Source organism: Hemicordylus capensis, chromosome 4, assembly GCF_027244095.1.
Source record: "Hemicordylus capensis ecotype Gifberg chromosome 4, rHemCap1.1.pri, whole genome shotgun sequence".
Classification (NCBI taxonomy): domain Eukaryota; kingdom Metazoa; phylum Chordata; class Lepidosauria; order Squamata; family Cordylidae; genus Hemicordylus; species Hemicordylus capensis.
In genome coordinates, this window is record NC_069660.1 from 97536172 (window position 1) to 97558455 (window position 22284).

The window sequence follows — 22284 nt, forward strand, 5'->3', positions numbered from 1 at the left end:
AGTCCACACTCCCAGCAACAAAACAGTACTCGTCTGGGGTGAAGGTGAGTGTAGTCTGGGTAGCTTTTCCTCCTAACTTGCTTCCACACAATCACTTCTACCCAGGTTTTCCTATTAACTTGCTTCCACACAACCGAACATAGGGAGCACACACAGTTTCCAAACCTGGGTAGAACACAGTTTTTGATTGTGTGAATGATCTCAGTATTTACCTAGGAGCAGGAACAAAATAGGAATAAATAGAGCTATTAGTCACGATGGATAGATGGAAACCATATAGGACATATTTGGGCTATATGTCCCTGGTATTTATTTTATTGTTAATTTTTTAAACCACCTTTCACAGAGCATCCCAAAGTGGGTTACAAAGATAAAACACACACACACACACACACACACACACACACACACACACACACACACTTAAAAAGACAACAGAAACAGGAGAACTGAGAGACCTGTCAGCCCCTAATGGGTAAAAGCCTATTTTTACCCCCTTTGCTCCTCCACTACGACCTCACAGCTCACTTGACAGCTCTAGACCAGACTGAAATCCTTTGGGGAGCTTCATTGCCAGGCAATGACCCTTTTATTTTCTCAAGCTTTTTAATCTGTCGCTGAGCTCTTCAGTTTCAACTCATTGCTATAATTTTGTGTTCTATACTGCTGTTTGGAGTATTGACTTTAATATTTTAATTCTTCACTGCCCTAGAAGCAGTAATGCTGAAAACTGGCCTATAAACCTCTAATAAAATAAATGTTGGAACAGACATATTTCAGCCACAAAGTACACTTTTGGACACTGAAGAAGCACTTGCAACTGAAAAGGCACAAAGCTAGTTAAGCTCCGGCTTGAGTGTTCTTCCTTTTTAGGTAAATAGGGGTAGTTGGAGTTTCAGTTGGAAATTCTATTGTAATTGATCCAGCCTAGAAAAGATGCAACCATGTCATAAAGACAGCATTTGAAGTGGAACTATGGTGATCTGATTTGAGAGTACACTCTTGATGGATTCAGACATCATGCTGAAATCGTAGTTCTGTGTGACCCTCAAGAGCACACACTTCCCTGCTCCCTTGCCCACATGCAAGGGAATTCTACTTCAGACTATAGTTAGAAACAAACCAAGAGTGGTCATGATCATGATGTTCAAATCAACCAATCTTTGTTTATGCTAACCAGAAATAAACTCCACTCCAAAACCCACTTCAAACCTTGGATTTGGATGGTGGTTTATTTCAAGACTGTTTGGTTTGGACCTCACAATGGATCTTGGTTTGTTTCTAAACACAATCAGAGACAAAACTCTTCCGACTTGTGTACAGGCAAGGAGGATGTGTGTGCACTCTCAGGTCTTGGAGATGTCATGTGGAAGATCCAAGATTTAACCAGGGTTCTGCATGACATCTGAAGATGATAAAGACCTGTATTAGAAATGTGTAAAGAAAAGACCATGGGAAGAGAACCTGGCATTTACCCTGAAGTTGGCAACTAAAAAAAAAAGGGGGGGGGAGTGGTGGATCTTGTGATTGTCTTCAGGGAATTGAGTAAATAAAAAATTCCATAATGCCATGAGTAGGATTCCATGAACATACACAGACATGAGAAGATCATTGCATAGGAAAACAACTAAAGCTAGGAAACAGTTTTTTTCAGTGCATACTCCTAAAGACAATCAAGGATAATGCAACTGGCAAATACTCGTCACATGCAAGAAAAAAATCTGTTTTAAAAAGGGGGGAAATAGGAACTATAGACTTCTATCTTTTCACTCTTGGGTGTGAATTATTTTTTTAATGCTTCATTTAGTAAGAGGAATGTCTTCCCTTCTGAATTTCAAAATGTTAAAAATAATACAAATACAAAGAGAGCTCCTGTAGCCATTTTTAGCCTCAAGTGCCATTTTATAGCTTCTGCAATAAACTCTTTTATAAAAAAAAAATGTCCATAATGGCTTTAATCACAGACATTTAACAACAGCTGTGCATTTGGCTCGCCTCTCAGTTCCCAATAAATCACTGATATAATTAGTGTTTCCTGTGGCTATTTGCAAAGGTTTTAGACTGTTACTCTTGCCTATTTGGCAACCATGCCTTTCACAACACAATCCAGGCTATGATTTCCACAGGTACATAGTTTTATATAAGGCTATTATTCTTTGGAAAGACTTCATACTAGAATAAAGAAAGATATGTGGAAGGTCTGATGAGTGTTCATTTAATTATCATGAGCAATGCTCATTTTCTAGCACAGAACTTTGACAATTAGGACAGATTTTACAATGCAGAGAGATTAGCTGAGGTGAAACTCCTCACTTCTGTTGAAATATAAATCATGAATCAATGGGCATGTCTCTGATTCAAGTCAGATTCCATGAGACTCCACAGAAGTTCATCAGTTACACCATCTACAGTGTTAAAAATGAAAACAAATAAATCCAAGTTGCCTCTCTTTTTCTTGTTCCAAACATGTTCACTGATGAAGCGTATCTTTTCTCTAGGAGTGCTTTTATTTCTTTTTGAACTTGGTAGTATATCTTTCATAACACTCCATGGTTGTAAGACAGAGGTGTGTGGGGGTGGGGGCTGATCTGTTTTTAAAAAGCAGCAACGACATAGAAATCTAGTGTTTTTCGCTAGTTGAAATTAGATATTACACAATATTCACATGACTGAAGGACAGCATTGTATGTGCATACTATAATGTAAAGATAGGCATAAAAACACAACATTCCTTCCTTGATCTGTTTATAAAAATAAAGACTGACATGATGCTCAATGCAATGCTGGCCAACATAATGTGCAACACAGTGCCAGTGTTGGCCATCAGCTGGCACTGCTCTGCACATACCAGGCCCCCCCTGGTTGTACAAGAAGGCAGTTGTGCAAGTCCTTAAAACTGCACACCTAAAGTTGCACAGTGCTACTTCAATTGGATTCAATAAATTAATAAATTGCAGCGGGGTATGAGGAGAGTTGTAGTTCAACAGCTGCTGGATAGCCTCAGGTTGTCCACCCCCGAGTTAGCATATCTCATACTTAAAACAAATAATGCCATTTGGCCTTAAGTTTCTGATAGAAATATTAAGCTTTAAATAACATTACCTAAAGTATTGTAGTAGATAAGGATTGCACCAGATAAAAGTGATATTATTTGCAGAGCAGACATCGAAAGAAAGAAAAAGAAAGCAGGGGTGCTTTCCAGATTACCTGCTACAACTGCGGTACAATGCTTCGGCTTGGCAGGATCGTATTCATAATAATCCCCAATCAAAAAATCCTTCAGCAGGAAAATACATGAACCTTTTTGTGACGTACATATGTAATAGCACTAAATCTCAGCGATTAAATCTGAAACAAGTCATCTGAAATGTGAACGGCACCCTGCTAACAGCGTAGGGACTGTGGTGTCACAAGACATGGAGTACAGAAGCACTCTTAGCAGATAAGCCGTGACCCTCTTGTACGGTCTAATCTGGAGGGAGGGAGGGAGGGAGGGAGGGAGGGAGGGAGACAGAGAGAGAGAGAGAGAGAGAGAGAGAAAGAAAGAAAGAAAGAAAGAAAGAAAGAAAGAAAGAAAGAAAGAAAGAAAGAAAGAACCATAGTCCTTAGGTAGAAAGCAATATATGAAAAACCTACTATTTTCAAAAAAGCAAAGGTGGATAATTTCCCCAACTGTGTCAATAACCAAGGGGCAAAATAGGTTTTGAGACAGAAATGGGATCATATAGAAAAACAAGGCTTAATCATTGCTAATTAAAAGTCAATATTCCAAGGAGGATGGCGGGGGTGGTGGTGGTGGAAGCAAGCCCACTTTGGTAGCCACCTGCCTCCTCTTTGACAATGTTTTTGAGATCTTTAACTTGTGCTGCTTTAGGAGCCACTGGCTGTAAGTGTATCACCTGGTTGGAATTTTTCACGGAGCTTGAATTTATTACAAAACATCCCCAGTCAGGCAGAACTGTGCAAATTAAATTGGATTTACATTACAAAATAGGTACCAAGCCCAGGCGTCTAGGAAATGCCTAGGGGCGAAATCTGTAGAAAATGGGGAAAGAACCAAACCCTAGTCAAGGAAAACAACATTAAAAGGTAGACTTGACTAAAAGAGCAATCCATTTGCTCTTATTGGCTTCCTGGAGGCATCTGGCCGGCCATTCATAGAAACAGGATGCTGGACTAGATGGACTCTCAGTCCCATCCAGCAGGGCTCTTCTTAAGATCTTAATGTTCTCACATTTAAATTCCAACTTCATCTGCCCTAGGGGTTCCTAACTGAGACACATCAAAATGAATTAAACGTTAGAGGAAATAAACAGACTTTGGTGTGCAATAAGAACTTTGGTTGTGTCGTTTATGATAGGATCAAGTGTTCAGAGTCACAGTGGCCTGACCCTCCTGAATCACACCCCCACCCCCACAGTCCTATTGCAAAGGAAAATAAGAGAGTTATTTCAATATCTCCTCACATCAGGATCTAGTCATGACTGAATAGTATACAATTGACTAATTTCATTTTCCAGGAACAGCCAAGACCTCTTTGACTTGTTGCAGGTTGTGTTATCAAAATATGGTTTCTACTTCTATAATATAGAGGTATGTATATTAGGATCTGTAAATATGGAATTGCTTCCATATGCTTTTGAGATTGCATCTACTTTGGGAATGTCATTACAGCCCAACATAATCTTGTATAAGCCATAATGTAAACTGAAATCTTATTGCAATTTATTAACAATTGGAAAAGAATCCAGGCTTTAAGGTCGGCAAAACAGCAAAGCTAATATGAACTCCATGGATCTTCTCTGGTAATTCAAACTAGCTACCCTGAGAATCTAATAAAGCCCTTCTAGAGTCATAGTACTGGAAGGCCTTACCACGTCCATGTTATGGACCGACTGTGGTTTCTCTCGTAAATCAATCAAAAATGAATTTGTAGAGTGCCTCAAGTAGAAAGACTGTGTATGCCCAAGCTGCCCTGAAGGAGCAGATGGCTCTAGAGCAGGGATTGTCAACGCTGGGTCCCCAGATGTTATTGGATTCAACTCCCATAATCCCCAGCCCCAGTGGCCTTTGGTTGGGAATTATGGGAATGGAAGTCCAATAACATCTGGGGACCCAACGGTGAGAATCCCTGCCCTAGATGACTCAAGCAAATCTTCTGCAAGTACACAGTAACAGAAGCAGAACTTTACTGAGCGCCACAAGTATCCAATTCATTCAGCCCAGTGTCCTGCCACTAGGTGGTCAATTAAGGATGTTACTAAGCTGAACAATTTATGTATTGGTCCCCAAACTAGGGACTAGGGATCCTGGTAAGGGAGATGTTCTTACCGACTACAGCCACTCTGCTCATGACCCCTCACCTGCCCCTCAACAGACTATCCTGGAGGGAGAAGCTGGGACCAGACTGGGCCACAAGCCTCCCCCAGCCAAGTCTCTGTGATGCAAACCAGGTCAGCCCCTTCTTGAATGGTTTCTGATTTAAACTGGACTGCCCTGGCATTACAAAGAAGCCAGGTGAGGCTTTGTGGGTGGTTGGCACTGTTCCCCATGGTCAAATACTTGGCAAGACAGCCAGAAAAGGAAACAGCTAGTAGATTTCTGATTTCCCTTCCCCATAACGGCCTGCTGACTTGCCAGTGTTACTTCTTCTATTCCCCAACACAAGAATAAAGGTAAAGGTAAAGTGTGCCGAGTCGGTGTCAACTCCTGGCAACCACAGAGCCCTATGGTTGTCTTTGGTAGAATACAGGAGCGGTTTACCATTGCCCTCTCCCAAGCAGTATGAGATGATGCCTTTCAGCATCTTGCTATGTTGCTGCTGCCCGATATAGTTGTTTCCCATAGTCTGGGAAACATACCAGCGGGGACTCAAACCGGCAACCTCTGGCTTGCTAGTCAAGTCAATTACCTGCTGCGCCATTAGGTGGCTTAACACCAGAACATGCACTTCATTATCAGTGGATATGCCCCCGTTCTCCTCATCTCCAGACAAACCTAGACACATTAAAAACCAATCTTGCCCAATACTTAAAACAACAGAAGCTAAAACCTAAAATCCCTGCCCAACACTACCACATAACCATCACACACACACACACACACACACACACACACACACACACACACACACACGTTCCTGGGCCAGGGGGGCTGGCCCTTGCCCTTGTTTATTTACTTATTTATCATATTTGTATTTATTTATGTATCATTTAATATATGATCTGCCTGATATGTACATCTCTAGGCGGCTTGTTGTCCCCCAAAGTGGGTCCACCAAAGGGGTGACTACCTTTGGTGTCGTCCCTTTGGTGGCAACCCCACCAGTGGTGGGACCGCCACCACAGGCAGCACTGCTATATAGTCTCAGAGTCGGCTAGTCTGGGCTGGTGGTATCCAGGAACTTCTGACTCACCCTGGGTCCCAGTCCTGCACAACCCCCACTCATAGCAGCAACAGCCACAGCCCCACAGGTCACCTCCAAGATAGGCAGCAGGAAGTGAGCAGTGGAGCAGACAGGCAGGCAGCAATAGCAGCAACAGACAGACAGCAATGCAGGCTCTCACCCTGAGCCCTCTCAGAAGTAGATGGTCTCTGCCTATCCTGCCAGGCTTCTGGCAAGCTCAGGCCACAGGCAGCATCCCTATTTGCTTCAGAGAACCCAAGATCTGAAGCTCACTTCAACCCTCAGGTTCAGATTTTGGGTTCTCTGATCCCCTTATCGATTATTTCCCTGGAAGTGCTCTGCGACACATGGCTGCATGACCCTCATGGACATATTTCTACTAGTTACAGGGTGATCTGAGGGGAAAGTAGGAACCCCCAAATGACCTCTCCCTACTGGGCACAGCCTTGGTAAGGAAGGCTGCCCAAGCTAAGCTCTCCAATCCTCACCCGCTTCAGTAGTCCAGATCTCAGCCTGTGAGATTTACTTCTAATGCTTAGAATTCAGTGCTTAGAATTGTGCTGCCATTATTTTTATCTGAGCGCAGAGACATATTACACCAGATCTCAAAGAACTACACTGTTTACCGATACATTTCTGGGCACATTTCTGGTATCTATATATATAATTCTCCTGGGTGTGCCTTGGAATGTGTGTCCCAGTGCCCAGCTGATTGGCTGAGTGGCAGACGCACCTGATTGGCTGAGGCGCATCCAGGAGGATTGGTCGCCAGAGATGGCGGCGGGCCCAGCCCGGCCGCGGAGGCAAAGCCCAGGAGGAGAGAAAGAAAGTGGGGGGTGGGGAGCAGAAGTGGTGGTGGGGAGGAGAAGTGGATGGGCCTGGAGACTGGGGCAGAAGGTGGGGGAGAAGAGGTAACCAACGACCCCAAAGAGCGCACAGATGCTCTGTGCGGGGTTGGCTAGTTTACCTTTAAAATCCTACCTGGATCAGGGTCAGAGTACCTTAATAGCAATAGCACTAGCAATAGCACTTACATTTATATACCGCTCTATAGCCGGAGCTCTCTAAGCGGTTTACAGTGATTTAGCATATTGCCCCCAACATTCTGGGTACTCATTTTACCGACCTCGGAAGGATGGAAGGCTGAGTCAACCTTGAGCCCCTGGTCAGGATCGAACTTGTAACCTTCTGGTTACAGGGCGGCAGTTTTACCACTGCGCCACCAGGGGCCTCTTTCTCCTGCACATACTTTCTTATGTTCCAAGGACATCCGAATAGGCCCTGTTTACAGTGCAGAGGTGTGTCAGGTGGCTACCCAACATTCCCACTTGTGAGCATCACTGTGTTATGCTCCTTGGATAGGCCCACCAGGCCCGTTTTTAAATGAGCTGCTTCTGGGTGACCACAATGTGGCATTTTAGTCAGGATTTTTCTGATTCATATTCTGACAATGTTGTTATAAATAACATATTTATGTTATTAATAGCATTATGAGTTCATTGGGATTGTTTTTGAAAGCTTCTTTGCACTCTAGAGTGGGAGATACAAAAACAAATACAGAAGAAATACATTTCTATCATATATACCTTTCCCGATCATTCATATGCCTTCATCCACCCATTCATTCCCTCCACGTTCCCCATTTATTTATTTGCTAAAAATATTTATATCGTGCCCCTCTAGCACACTGCTAGAAGAGTTCTTCATTCCTTCCCCATGCCGCCCCTTCCACCATCTCATTTCTAAGTTGAAGACAAGAGTCATAGAACACAACCCACTGTGAATCTTTCCTAGTCAAGTTCCACTGAATAATAAGTGGATTGTGCTTAGAATCAGTAATACAATGAATATTTACAATGAAAAATTATACAGAAATAAATTCATAAATAAACTAAATGGCTCCCTGTCCCCAAAGGGCCCACAATCTAAAAAGAAACGTATGAAAGACACCAGCAACAGCCATGGGAGGGATGCTGTGCTGAGGTTGGATAGGGCCGGTTGCTTTCCCCCTGCTAAATAAAGAGAATCACCGCTTTTAAAAGGTCCCTCTTTGCTCAGTTAGCAGGGAACTAAATGAGAAAGTAAGCCTTTCTTTATATAGAAGCCTATGCCTGATCATTTTTATATCTGTAACATATGCTAAAATAAGAAAGCCAAAAATGTTACTTTTGCATGCAAACATGCTTAGTTTTATTGGCTTTAAGGAAGACCTTTTTCTCCTTGCCTGCCCTTCAGGGCTGAGCCATAGTGTCCCTATTAGTGATGAATGACTGAACCTCCAAAGAAGCACATGTGAGGGTTTGGTACTAATCCTTCCAAAAACTGCCAGAACTTTCTAATCTGGGGAAATGTTTTAGAATGACATCAGTGTGATATTTTGATTTAGAGCCAACGGTGATATGCAGCGTGACTCAGTATCCTGATGTGACATTCTATGCTCTGTGAACCATTTGGTAAATGGATTGCCATTTCATTCAGAACAAGTAAACTCACAGCTGAGCACTAGCACAAGCCGAGTGCAAAATACTAGGCTTGTCCACAAGAAACCACGGGGGAACGAAGACAAGTGCTAAGTGTGTGCGTCATTTCCTGCTTTAATAGTGCAGCTCTAAGGTAGCAAAGAGTCTACCTTAAAATATGTCTGCACATTGAAGCAGACATATTTGGAAGCTCTTGATCCCACTTCCAATGAAATACTTTTGCTTCTTGCTCATAAAAAGGATTTTATTTTCCCCTTTATGTTTATCAGGTTTCTGTCACTTTCTTGAGGTACGTCTAAAGTCAAATTCTGGTGTAAAGACCGGACAAGTTAAGACTCCAAACAGTGAAATACTTATGACTGACACCTGAAGATGAAGCTTTTTCTGCTCTATTTACAGCAAACCATCCTTGAAGATTGTTCCAAGTTTTGAAGGATGCTATGGGTGTATTGGGCACGAACCATATTGCCACATTCCTAACAGGCTACATCTTACAGACCAATCTTTTGCATATATACTTGGCTGTAAGCCATTCCAGTGGGTGGTGAGCACCCTGTTCCAGATCATATGTTCTCCTTAGCATGCACACCCTCACCATATAGAATCAAGCTTTTAACAGGCAGCATCAGCCAGAGGGCTAGTCATTTATTCCATTGAAGCAAAAACCAAGAGTCAGACCGTATAATTCAGTGCCCGTGTATTCAGAAGTAAACCTGTCTGCGTTTAACAGGACATACTCTCTGATTAACTGCACATACTAACCCAGCTGTACTATCACATACTGTACAAACTATCATAGCCCAAATGTATGCTACAATAAACAGGTTAGTTAATCTTTAAAGTGCCACAAAACTCTTCATTGCAGGCAACATAGATTTGTGAGATTTCTACATACTCTATACAAGAGGCAAGAGCATTCATTCTGATGTTCTGCGCAACTTAATATTAGTTCCAATTGCTTTGGAAGGGGTTTCATCAGTTTTGGAAAAGTAACACCCAGACCTAAAACAAAGCAGAATGAGGATGTATTCAAAAGCAGTCCTGCAGGGCAGTAACAGCTACATGCATACTTTGGGAGTGTGGGGGGAGTGAAGGTGGAGGGGCTTCATTTGCAGGGGAAGGCTGTTCTGGTGCTTATTTAAGGAACGTTTGGTAATTTTATGCAGACTCTCTTGGGACCCTAGAAAGCTTAAGTGATGAAAATGCCTGCATGTCTTACACAGCCTCATGCATGTTTCTGCTCAAAAGGGAAATGTGAAATTACTGGAACAAAACCTGCATTAGAGCTTCACAGTGGTATTCCATGCTGGGCACAACCTCTGAGTCAGGAGAGCAAACCTGCTCATGATGGAAGCCTGTGGACTTTTCCAAGTTCTCTTGTACCCCCTTCAAGAGTCCCTGGTTATCCTGCTGATCCTTGATCATTCTGTACATAATCCCCCACTGCCTCTGCCCCCACAAGCTATCCTGCACTACCCTTGCAGTATCCTCTAATTTTTTCATCATATGTTCCTGGCCTGGCTCTGCCTGCAGCACTGTCTAGTGCTTCTAGTGATGCCTGCTAAATTAAAAGAAACGGTGTCAATCAGCAGTCCTTATTTCTGATTCAGGATTGTATATAATTTTTGCTGAATGTTGTAACTGACATCAAATTCTGTGCTTTTGTGTTGTTTACATTTTATCATTCTTTGCAACATTTTATTTTGTTCCTAATTAGAGCCTTCACCTGAGACTTTTCATTAAAGGGTATCCAAATGATCAATCAGTTTGTGCCCCAAACACATAGTATTTGTGTTTGATAGTTCTCCAAACTCCTGTTCCAAGACCCTCACACAATTTCCAGTCCACAAGCAATAGACAGAGAGTTACTATTTCTCTCTTTCTCTCTTTTATTAACCACCAACCTCTATTCATTTACGTGTGTGCAGGGGTGTGTGTTGTCTGTCTCTCCTCATTATATCTAATCATTTTTGCAACTGTTTCTGGCAGTGGAGGCAGCGCTTCATTGCATAGCCACCTCCCACACTACCACCATGTTTTTCTCCATAATGCCCAGCTGTAGCATTGTGAGCAAAAATGCATTATGGTGCATTGTAAGGAAACATGACCGCCTCCACAAAAACATAATGCCCGCACTGGAGGCGGTCATGTTTCCCCACAATGCCCCAGGCTGATGCAAAACCTAGGGCATTGGGGGTGGGTGTGTCGAAACATAGTGGCATGTAGGAGGGTGCTGGAAGCAGCTCTGGCTTCTACACTTTTAAAATAGTTTAAAGGAAGAAAAAAAAAGCCAGTCACTTGGTCACAGTATAAAAGTAAACCCCCATTGCAATGACGAATGAGGATAACAAATGACACACATGCTATTCATTACTCTTGGCATTAATTTCCAAATGAATGAAAGTTAACTATATCATTTATCCATAAATAAATGCATATCCTATGGATTACTGTCCTGTTTGCTGCTCTCTCTCTCTCTCTCTCTATATATATATATAGAGAGAGAGAGAGAGAGAGAGAATAGGCTCTTCTCCTCTAGCAGTGAGACTCCACTGCTAGAGAAGGAGAATACCAGTAGACAGCCTTCAGAGAACTAAGTTAAAGGAAAGGAAAATAAAGGAAGCAACAAAATGGTGGGGCATTGCTACAGGGGCATTACTGGCACTTACTTTTTTAAACATAAAAAGGCAGAATTCTGAGATTCTAAAAGAGGAATGGATAATACAACCTTCTTTCTAAGATTTAATGCTGAGAAAATGTGTTGTCTCAGCAACAGAAGAATCACTGTCCTAAGGCAGTATGTTTGAGTCCTATCCAACAAATGAACAACAAATGCATATGTGTTGCATTAAAGAAATAAAATTGGAAAAGGCCAAAAGTTTCCAATAATGACCTAAAGTAAAGTGTGCCTTCGAGTCGGTGTAGACTCTTGGTGACCACAGAGCCCTGTGGTTGTCTTTGGTAGAATACAGGAGGGGTTTACCATTATCTCCTCCTGTGCAATATGAGATGATGCCTTTCAGCATCTCCTATATGTGACTAAATGCACAGAACCCCAAAGGGCGTATCAAAATAACCCTATAAGCTGAAGCTGAAAAAGATAACTATATTCGAGAGATCACAGGCATGCGAAACACACAATTTTGTAAGCACCATACATACACGCATGTGAACTGACCCTTAGCAAAGCCACAGGGATAACTCAAAACAATAGTTCTATAATCTGTAAAGAGTTATGCCAGTGTTGTTGCTTAATAAATATTCATCTGGTCTACAAGCTGCATCTTGGAATCGTCAACGTGACATCTAATAAACATAACCAATCCCAGCCACATCGCAACAGCATTTGCTTTACATTAGCGTCTGAGCCAAGAGTCCAGTTTGGGAGTGTCTGTGTCCTTTATGCCTAAAACCTGTCCTACTTCAAATAAAAATGTAGCAAATAAATGACCCCACAAAGACTTAGAAAATGACTGAACACTGTTGATTTTAAAACACTTCCGTGTCACCCAAGGAATGATGCCTGACGAGAGATCTATAGTGAGATTTCTATTAACTAATGAAAAAGAGTGTCTTTGATTAAAAGATGAAAAAACGACCTCATTAAACAACTCAAAACTCTGCTCCCAGTTACGATTATTGCTACTAAATAAACCAAATAGTAGTAGCAGCAGCAATCACAGTAACAGTAGTATTTGTCACCGTGTTAATTTAACCAGAATGTTTAAATTGCTTAGCAGTGTGGCTATGAACTGATGATAGGAACAGGGCTAAATTAGTTATATGTCCATTTCTGGAGACAAATGACCTTAAAACGGTGGTACATATGCTGGTAACCTCTAGGCTTGAATACGGTAATGCATTCTATGTGGGGCTGCCTTTGTACATAGTTCAGAAACTGCAAATGGTACACAATGTGACAGCCAGATTAGTCTCTGGGTTTACCAGAAGGGACCATATAACACCGATTCTAAAAGAACTGCTCTGGCTGCCGATATGTTTCCAAATAAAATACAAAGTACTGATTATTACCTACAAAGCCCTTAATGGCTTAGGTCCAGGGTATTTAAGAGAGTGCCTTCTCTGTCGTGAACCCTGTCACCTATTAAGATCATCTGGAGAAGTCCAACTGCCATTGCCGCCAACTCGTTTGGTGGCAACTCGGGACTGGGCCTTCTCTGTGGCTGCCCCAGGGCTTTGGAATGCACCCCCTTCTTAAATAAGAGCACCTCCTTCTCTGTTTGTTTTTAGAAGGACCTTGAAGACATACCTATTTTCCAAGGCCTACAACTGAGATCAAATTTTAAATTTTAATGTGTGTTTTTATCTAAAATGATTTCTATCTTTTTATGAATTTTAAATGTTTTATATTATGTTTTAATTCTGTACACTGCCAAGAGATTTCTATACTAGGTAGTATAGAAATCCAATACATACATACATGACCCTCAAGCTTCTGCTAAACTGGGGCACCTCTATCACGTAGTGTGCACTTTTAACTCCACTTAATTGCAGGTACAAGCATGAGAGACTAGATTTTAGAACCAGCTACTAAAAAATATATAAAGCAATATAATTGTAAGTGGTTTATATAGTGATAGACAGACAAACAGACCGATACTTATGTAATGAACACTATTATACTTTAAATGCAAGCAAATTCAATCATGGAGATGTGCCTCTCTGGAGTTAACCATCCAAGATAACTCTTGACGGCTTCTTCCACCTCTATGTGCAGTAGCCATCCTACAGATCCTAAAATGCACACTCCGCTGTCAAAATGGCTGCTCTACATACAAAGCATGTTAGTATCTGTAACAGAAGCAGTAGACAATGACTGACATCCTGTCTAATGAGGAACTGAGGGGTGTGATGGAAGTCTTTGAACAACTCCCCTATTCCCCCTGTGTGTGAGCTGCTGCAAAAGAGCCATTAGGGTTCCAGGTGCCCCCACCCCTCACCCCAGAAGGGCTTTGCAAAATCAGAAATGATTTTGACCATCAGTGATGTGCTCCTGGTCTTGCAGATGTCCTTCCAGAGCATGGGAAGTGCTTGAAACTCAGAATTTCTTGAATGGCAGAAGAATGCTTTGACAAGACAGTTGCTCTTTATTGGGACAGCACCTTCTCCTTGGCGGAAAGACCCATGATCTGCAGTCCTTCAACAACGCTGAGAGCTCTGGTATATTTTAATGGTTAATCACTATATCCGATGATAAAGGAGTTCTATTCCTAAAAAAATGATTTTTAAAAAAACCCCAAGCTTGGCAAATTTATACTTACTCTTTGCAGAGTGTTTTCAATCACATCAGTCTAAACACCGAGTAGTATTTTAAACAGATGTAGGCCATCAGCTTCTCTAAACACTGTAATTGTTTGGCAGCCCTGTTGCTTACATTTAAAGACCTAATGTGCAAGGATACATAGAGATACCAGGCACACACTTTCTGCTATACCCCCAAACACAATTTATGTTACGTCAGAGGCCCTTAACTCTCCTTCCATAAAATCCTTTTTAGTGCAGAAAGGCCTGGCACCAAACCTCAACCATTATCCCACAGCTTTATATTTATGTACTTCAGACTCTGCCATTTTATAATATTTGGTTTGCTGGGCTTGACAGAAGGATGTGGTTTGTAACCCTAGCTCTTTGTTCTCATTAGTAAAACAACACAGATATGAAGTCCTCAGTGGGCATTCTCAACATCTCGCATGGCACAAAGCGAAATTCTAAATTGTGAAACAGAAGAGGACAGGCCTAGAGAAGAGAGATACGGTCAGGTGCTTCTCTTAAAATATATGTTAATGTTTCCTCACTTTTTTGTGGTTGTTGACAGAAAGTGATCTAAGGTCTTAAAGTAGTAGAAAAACCTCTTAAGGTTTACATTTGCTTTCCGTTAGTTGAAGAACAGAAGATTTAAAAACATTTTTTCTTGTTCTATCTTATAGGCCTGAAACATGTTTGTTAACAATTGATAACCTTATGGTCAAGCTGATTTCTCACTGGCAGATGCTGAATTATAAGAACGCTCTGTCCAAAGGGCGAATTAAAACACGAAATGCATCCTGTCATTTCAGCAGTAGTTCAGACCCTGTAATTAGGCCAGGTTGGCTGATCTTAAACTCAGCAGACATTCACCCCAGAGGCCAGCATTAAATGTACCCCACAGACATAACCATGAAAGCACCTGCTGATAAATCGCTTCTTGCACATAAGGTGAAGTAATCCCAATGATGATGTCTGCATTGCCAGATGAAATTATTGTTCTACCCCCTCTGCCATGGCAGTCTAGGTCTGATATAGCAGATCAGGGTGAAGAAATCCATCTTTACACAAACTCATTGCATATGCTGGAGTGAGGCATACACAAGAAAAAATGGTCAACATTCACATTCTGATTAATTCTTTGTAAACCAGAGCAGTTTGTAGCTTGATGGCCACTAGCTTTCTGCAGCACTCATGTCGTTTGGGAAATAACTCCTTAAGAATCCTCTATAATAAAAGCCTTGAGAGTGATCCTGTGTCATTTCTCGGCCCGTGTCTTTCTCGGCTGTTGTGGGCATGCGCGGAGTGCATGCCCAGAACGACCATGAAAGATACGGCCGCCCAGACACCGGCGGCCATGTTCAGAGACAGCAGGGGGACCTGGAGGACACAGGCAGCAGCGGGGGAACCGGGAGGGCTGAGGCAGCAGTGGAGGAACCGGGAGGGCTGAGGCGGCAATGGGGGAACTGGGAGAGCAGCGGGGAACAAAAAAAAAACACAGGCGGGGAGGGAAAAAAGTAAAAAGACGGGCCCACGGAGGGACCGGGAGAGCAGAGACGGAGGCGGAGGAGGTCGGTGGGTGGCGCGGGGCGTGAAGGGAATGACACAACAAGCCGCTTCTGGGGAGGAAGAAGCAAAGAAGGGAAGGGACCCCGCCAGCAGCTCCGCGGCCACACAAAGGGAACCCGCCGCGGCCTCCTGCCTTGCTTTGCTTTCCCGCGAGTGTCGCTTGCCCTGCTGAGCCGAGCCCAGCCAAGCCCGGCCCCTCGCCTTACCCAGCCAGCCCCGCCACTGCTGCTGTTCCTCCGCCTCCTGAAGCTGCGGCCGCACTCAGTCCCCGTCGCTGCCACTGCCCCCTGCGCTGTCAGCGTTGCCACCACTGTTGCCACTCTCACACACGAGAAACGGGTGTGACTGTGATGCTAATGCTGCTGCGATCCTAAAAATCCTTGGGGCAGAGAGAGCCATGGCTTGCTGCGCAGAAGGGCAGAAGGTATGAGGCCCCCTCCCAAAACACTCCCAGAAACAACCCAGTGCCAACAGCTGCCTCTTTTCGGTTAATACACAATACAAAATACACAAGAGCAGCACCCCACACACACTAGAGCCCGTTATTTAAACGGGCTTAAAAATACTAGTGATATATAAATGATTTCCCACACTTAGGGCAGGACAGGCTAGAACAAACTACTTAATAACTGGAAAATGTGTTCAATTTTTTTAAACCTAATTAGGGGGCACAACTTTACTTTACTTTACTTTACTTTACTTTACTTTACTTTACTTTACCTTTTGCTAGCAAGGCTCCTCTCCCTTAAATAGCTGCATGACAGGCAGAAACTGGCAGGTAAAGCTTTTCCTACATTGACATTCTGGGAAATTTTTTCACCAGCTAAATATCTGTTTCATGTTAGGGATGTGCCAAAACGTGATCTGGCTTCCGAATCACAGCACAATCTCTTTAAAATCAAGGTCAGTTCTCTTCTCCAGCAGTCTGCATGCAACACTGGAGCGCACATGGTCTCCATGCATGCATGATGCACTCTCTCCCAGCAGCGGTGGCCATTTGCGTGGTCACCATGGCAGATATTTAGTTGGCATGTGGCACACGCAGGCTGCTGGGGGAGAGTGCTGCCAGCACATGGGCATAACTGGGGGGAGTGCTAGGATTACTGCAGTGACAGCGATCAGAGGAGGAGCAGGGATGGACCTGCTCTCCTCCGCACTAAAGGGGCTGGGTAAGCCCTCGATTTTAAAGGGATTGTACCGCCATTTGGAAGCCAGATCACATTTCGGCACATGCCTAAATAGTAATACATGCAATAAAAGAGAAAACATAGAGGTATCCAGAATAAAATACAATTAAGCATAATATCTGAAGGAGAAATAGGGGGAAATGAAAGGAAAGAGAGATGTGGCAAATATTTTAAGCAGTCAGAAAATGTAAAGGCTTTAAAATATAACATTTATACTTTATGTAAGCACACAGTAAAAATCAATAAAGAGGCAAATGCACAAAGTGAACTCAGAGGTAAATGCCCCCATTTATAGGGGTGTGAAATTCAGGTTTTCAGTGATTCGGTTCAGGACCCGAACCGAATCGCCCCTGTTCTGTTCTGTGCCCGAATTCTGCTGACCCGAATCACCCCCGATTTGGTTCAGATTCGGATTAAATCCGAATCCGAATCGATTCAGATCAGCAAAATGGGCCCTGGGGCCAAAAGAGTGGTGTGGGGTGGTAGTGCCTAATGGGTGGAGGCTACCACCCCAATTTCAGGCTGATTGGACAAAGGGCTGATTTTTTGGGAATTTTTGAAGTTTTAGTGACTTTGGGGCAGATTGGGGGCATAAAGTGGACCTGCCCCAAAATAGTGGGGTGGGGTGGTAGTCCCTAATGGGTGGAGGCTACCACCCCAATTTCAGGGGGATTGGACAGAGGGCTGATTTTTTGGGAATTTTTGAAGTTTTTGTGATTTGGGGGCAGATTGGGGGCAGAAAATGGATCTGCCCCAAAAGAGTGGGGTCAGGTGGTAGTGCCTAATGGGTGGAGGCTACCACCCCGATTTCAGAGTGATTGGGCAGAGGGCTGAATTTTGGTGAATTTCTGAGGTTTTTCTTCATAAGGTGCAGTGTGCTAGATTGATTCATTCATCATACTCATAGTAAATGAGAGTGTAAAAAAGTGAGAGTGGGGTCTGAAAGTTGAGTATGATGAATGAATCAATCTAGCACACAGCACCTTATGAAGAAAAACCTCAGAAATTCACCAAAATTCAGCCCTCTGCCCAATCACTCTGAAATCGGGGTGGTAGCCTCCACCCATTAGGCACTACCACCCCACCCCACTCTTTTGGGGCAGATCCATTCCACTCTCTGCCCCCAATCTGCCCCAAAGACACAAAAACTTCAAAAATTCCCAAAAAATCAGCCCTTTGCCCAATTCCCCTGAAACTGGGGTGGTAGCCTCCAGCCATTAGGCACTACCACCCCACCCCACTCTTTTGGGGCAGATCCATTCCACTTTCTGCCCCCAATCTGCCCCAAAGACACAAAAACTTCAAAAATTCCCAAAAAATCAGCCCTTTGCCCAATTCCCCTGAAACTGGGGTGGTAGCCTCCAACCATTAGGCACTACCACCCCACACCACTATTTTGCCCCTGGGACCCAAAATTCGGGCTGACATCACTTCAGACCTTTTTGCATTCAAATCAATGGATGCAAAAAGGCAGGAAATTCAAAGAGCTGTCATCCCGAATCACCCGAATTTTTCGGGCCCTAAATTTGGGTGATTTGGCTCGGGCCCGAAAAATATTGGGGGGCATCGGGGGTGATTCGGTTCGGACCCGAATCACCCGAAATTGCTCGTTTCGGGCACAGATCGTTCTGTGCCCGAAATTTTTTGCACATCCCTACCCATTTATTTATTTATTTATCTATCTATCTATCAAATTTATACCCCACCCAAACTTACATCCCTGGGTGGTTAACAACAATAAAAATAATTCTCTCCCAACTAGAGTACCACCTCCACCTTTTTAAAAGTCAGGGTGCGTTCCTTTTCTTTTCTTTTCTTTTCTGTTCTTTTCTTTTCTTTTCAGCTTAGAAAGAGAGGAATGGCAAGAGAGTGTATGTGTACCACACTGACTGGTTTGTTTAAGCTGCCCTTGAGAATACTTGAAAAACTGAGTTTTGATCCAGACGCCTTCAAATTTAGATTCAGCTGAAAATGCAATTCACCCCACTACTAGGCAGCCTTTCCTGAAGGAAATTATGTCCGAGGAACATGGGATTTGTAACTACCTCTGGCTTCTAATTCAATGAAGAAGGAAGCTAAAACTACAAATCCCATACTCTCTTGAAGGAAATTACGCTCATACAATGCTCTAAGCATGTTCATGAGCATCATTTTCAGCTAAGAAGAGAGCCCTTCCCATCCCTGCTTCCTTCCTCCATCTTCGTAAAAATAAAGTGATGGGGTTTGTTGTTTTGCTTGGGAAGGAGGAAACTAACAGGAATTATCAGGGAAAGGTGTGGGTGCTTCACTATTTATTTTTTTTAAAAAAATGTCCTTGAGAATCCTAAAAAAACTAATTTGTTTGAGTATTCACAGAGACAGCTTGAAACAATCAAATGGATTTTTTAAGTGAGGCAAGGAGAGTTCATTCATTACTACTAAGAATTCCTTAGCCCTCATCCTCTGCTTCATAGCTACTGCTCTGATTTACGTTGATTGACCTAAGTCTGGCCAAAAAGAACTCTGTTAATGACTGGCTGTTCTTGGCCAGCTGTGTGAGTGATGGAGGAGGCCTCTCCTTGAGAAACAGACACCACCTCCCACAAATTTATTATTCTCCAGTTGAAACACATTTCACATTTAGGATTCAGCTAACAGGGATTTCCCCCCTATACTTTTACTACTAACGTGAAAAAGATGCTTTTCTTTTTTGCAGTGTCTGGCTGAGGAGCTCAGGCACTGAATGTGGCTGTTTCTCTTCTTTAGGCACAATTAAATGCATCTTAGACAAACACACAGCTCCATGCTTCTGTCTGGCTGATAATTTTCTTAGGCCAATGAGTAGAATGTTGTTTGCTATTAATTTCTTCCTTTTGTATCAGATTTTGTTCTTTCCCAAAGGAATTTGCACACTTGCATAGAAAATACAAATGACTGCTATTTTGAGTTAATTTTTAATTAGTGGAGTAAAATAAGACTAGATATTTGAGATGACCATTAAAACAAACCATGTACATGTGTGTGTGCACATACATAGACTTCCAAAAGCAAACACAGGCTGAAAAAATCCTACCTTTGAGTATGTATATATATGAGTATGTATATATAGTATGTACACCAAAAACGTATTATCCAGAGTGCTCAAACCTCAATTAACTTAATTAAGTCATTTCACTTTTCACGTGGAGATAGGTATATACCAGTTGCATTAAAACTATTTGCTGCCAAAGTACTTCCGCAAATTATGTATGGTGCACAGTTAGGTACATTTACTAATTTTGCCTTGATCGAATCTTTGCAAACTAAATTTATAAGACGTATACTCCAACTTCCAAGGTGTGTCTCAAATTCTGTCATTAGAAGAGAGGTGGGAATGACCACAATTGAATCCTGCTACTGGAAAGCCATTATACTTTTCTGGCTAAAGCTTGTGTAAAGGTTGGGTTGGCATATCTTATCCTGGAGGATCCTTTTAAATCTAATTGGGAATTAGGAATCATGGAAAAATTATCAGCATATGGATTCTCCCTAGTGGAGATAACCAGACTAGGATTTGATCGAGCTAAGCGCTTGATTATTCAGCACATACAGGATGTAGAATTGCAAATGGAACAGGCAAATTTACCGAGTGGTATATATCTTGGAAGTCAGAACACTGAGATTAAGCCAGCTCCATATTTAAGTAGTATCTTGATACCAAAGTTCAGGCGAGCTCTTACTCTCGCCCGACTAAATGACCTACAGCAGTCTTATTTGGAAGATTTGCAGGCACGTCAAGTGTATCTAGAGTGTGCCCATGTGGATCTGGCCATATCGAAACAACCGCTCATGTCCTGTTGTACTGCGATCACTGTAGAGAAGTAAGATGTAAATTAATAGCCTCGCTCTTGAATAATTTCCCTGGTCATCAAGATGAATTTTATTTAAATTACTTGCTTACCAACCTAAATTCTGATGTTGTATATATGGTGGCTAAATTTTGTTATATAATATGTCAAATGCAGACTCACATGGTGTAATGAATTTTCTATTGTTGTTTTGCTATTTTTATTTTTATCTGTTTTTATTTTATTTTACTGGTCTATGACCGAAATAAATAAATAAATAAATAAATAAATTAGAGAGAGAGAGAGAGAGAGAGAGAGAGAGAGAGAGAGAGAGAGAGAGCGCGCTATGATATGTGTGTGTGTGTGTGTGTGTGTATTTGCAGAGCAACTGCCAAGATTTGCTTTAGGGCTCTCGGACCATAAGCCTGATGCAACTGAATTTAGACAGTTTCAAGTTTTTTATAGAGTGTGGCATGTAGAGCCCTGACACTGGCCAGGGGGAAAGGAGCCAAATATTTGTCAAATAAGTGAACAAGACTACCCAAGTAAGTTGGTTATTCTGAATGGCTGATACCGTCATGCACCAGATGGTATTGTGCTATACCTCACTGGGAGACAAATAAGGGCAAGCTAGACAAACCAGATCAAAAAGAAATTCCCAGCAAAGGATATGAAGAAAAAAAATGTTTCGAAATGTGTGCATTAGTCATCATGTATTCCAACATCATGTTCGTCTTAGTGATAATTTTTAACATCTTCACACTCAATAAAAATTTTAAGTTGGAAATTATCTCAGCTGAGACCAATCTCAGCAATTTGTTGGACCACACAAACAACTTGAGCTTAATAATATCTTCTGTAGATATAGCACACATTTGTAATGGCAAATCATTTGCACTGCAAAAGAAACAATGCTTTAATATTCTCTTTGTGAGTCTCCCCAAGCAGTAAGGTACTGGAGAGGTGAAATGCAAACAAACGTTAAACAGGGACATATTTGGAGGCTGTCCATTTCAAACTGGTTTCCAGGTGGGCTATGGGATGGAGATTGCCTTGGTTGGCCTGATGGATGATCTCCAATTGGGAATTGACAGAGGAAGTGTGACTCTGTTGGTCCTTTTGGATCTCTTGGCGGCTTTCGATACTATCGACCATAGTATCCTTCTGGAACGTCTGAGGGTGTTGGGGGTGGGAGGAACTGTTTTACAGTGGTTCCACTCCTACCTCTCAGATAGATTCCAGGTGGTGTCGATTGGAAATTGTTGCTCTTCAAAATCTGAGCTTAAGTATGGTGTCCCTCAAGGCTCCGTACTTTCTCCAATGGTTTTTAACATCTACATGAAACCGATGGAAGAGATCGTCAGGAGATTTGGAGCCGGGTGTTACCATATGCTGATGACACCCAGATCTACTTCTCCATGTAAACTTCTTCAGGAGCTGGCATAGCCTTCCTAAATGCCTGCCTGGAAGCAGTAATGGGCTGGATGAGGGAGAATAAACTGAAGCTGAATCCAGATAAGATGGTGGTACTTATTGTGCAGGGTCAGAACTCTAGAGACGATGTCGATCTA

The 22284-nt window shown here is 42.5% G+C and overlaps 1 long non-coding RNA gene across 3 annotated transcripts in view; it reads left to right on the forward strand.

The window, feature by feature from the left end:
• The window catches only part of LOC128324581 (uncharacterized), a 67469-nt gene that overhangs the window by 15956 nt on the left and 29229 nt on the right, over positions 1-22284 (forward strand). Inside the window, exons 2-3 of one of the 3 annotated variants that reach the window (XR_008306952.1) lie at positions 13913-14067; positions 14549-14661. This is a non-coding gene — a long non-coding RNA (uncharacterized LOC128324581). Of the gene's footprint in view, positions 1-13912; positions 14162-14548; positions 14662-22284 lie in introns of those variants that run through there. The other 2 variants (XR_008306954.1, XR_008306953.1) reach the window with 2 other exon arrangements.